Raw genomic sequence first — 1,465 nt, 5'->3', positions numbered from 1 at the left:
CAGTACTCTTGAGAGGTCCCTCACAGCTGACTTTCCCAATGCAATTCGTCTCTTGATTTCCTGGCTGCTGTTACCAAGAGTGTTGACTGTGGAATCAAGTAAACTAAAACTGTTAACTATCTCAATCACTTCACCATCAATACTGATGCTGCCAATTGGCCCAGTTGTGAGAATCTTTGTTTTCTTGATGCTGAGCTTCAATCCATATAGGAGGCTGTAGTCCTTGACCCTCTGCAGCAAGCGCTTCAGGTCCTCCTCAGTTTCAGCAAGCAGGCTTGTGTCATCTGCATAATGCAGGTTGTTGATGACTCTTCCACCAATCCTGATGCGACATTCTTCCTCGTACAGCCCAGCGTCTCAGATGATCTGTTCTGCATACAGATTGACAAGGTATGTAGACAGAATACATCCGATGGACCCCCTTCTTGATTTTGAACCCTGTAGTGTCTCCTTGCTCTGTTCTGACGACTGCCTCTTGGTCCAAGTATAGGTTTCGCATTAGCACAATCAAATGTTCTGGGATTCCCATTTTTCTGAGTGTCAGCCATAGCTTGTTGTGATCCACACAGACAAAAGCCTTTGCATAGTCAATGAAGCACAGATAGACATTCTTCTGGTATTCTCTGCTTTCTGCCAAGATACATCTCACATTAGCTGTAATATCCCTAGTACCATGACCTCTTCTAAATCCAGCCTGCACATCTGGCAGTTCTCTGATGACATATTGTTCCAAACACTTTTGGATAATTTTCATAATTGCTTGCATGTGATATTAATGATATTGTTTGATAATTTCCACACTGTTGGGTCACCTTTCTTTGGAATAAAAAAAAATAAAAATCACCTTCAACAGAGACACTAAAATTTGAAAACCTGACATGGAGTCAGCAGTGTGGATGGGGCCTTCTGAGAAAGGTTCTCATCCCCTCCTCCATGCCAAGCACAGGAGTAAGCATGTCAACTTTCTTCCAGAGCGCACAAGGAAGGATGGAGTCTGCGGTGATGCCTCATACAGAAGTTAGCTTTAATGTGTTGAAAAACACCTGTATCATGAATCATACTGACAGTGCAAATTAAAAGTCACTTAACATGTCTTCAACATAAACATAGTAGTGACTGATAAAAAATTCTGCTGTAGAAGAAACATATGCAAAGAGATGGTACTTCAATTCTTTGAAAAAGAGCCGACTCCAAAATTGGCCTGACTTAAATAAGAGACTGATAGCTAAGTTCCATACAAAGAATATATATAAATTGTTTCATGAAGTATAAAAGGGCAACGTTACAGTATCCTTTTATGTATTATTTTCTATATGGATAAATATCCATATAGTCAAAGCTGGGAGACTCCCTCCTCACATAGCTGAAGGCTGGAAAGTTACTCACAAAATAGCCTTTCTTCACCTTCAGGTGAATCACCTGTTTCTGGCCCTGTATGGATAGCGTGTAGGATGCCCTTCCCACT

The 1,465-nt window shown here is 41.2% G+C and overlaps 1 protein-coding gene across 1 annotated transcript in view; it reads right to left on the bottom strand.

The window, feature by feature from the left end:
• Positions 1–1,465, bottom strand: part of LOC102876776 (disintegrin and metalloproteinase domain-containing protein 1a-like) — a 5,027-nt gene that overhangs the window by 2,929 nt on the left and 633 nt on the right. The gene's annotated exons all lie outside the window — the stretch shown is intronic.

The sequence above is a fragment of the Elephantulus edwardii genome, unplaced genomic scaffold, assembly GCF_000299155.1.
Source record: "Elephantulus edwardii isolate Elephantulus edwardi_28Jun2011 unplaced genomic scaffold, EleEdw1.0 scaffold00148, whole genome shotgun sequence".
NCBI lineage: Eukaryota > Metazoa > Chordata > Mammalia > Macroscelidea > Macroscelididae > Elephantulus > Elephantulus edwardii.
The sequence above is the reverse complement of the archived record's forward strand: the minus strand, read 5'-3'. Positions and strand labels throughout refer to the sequence as shown.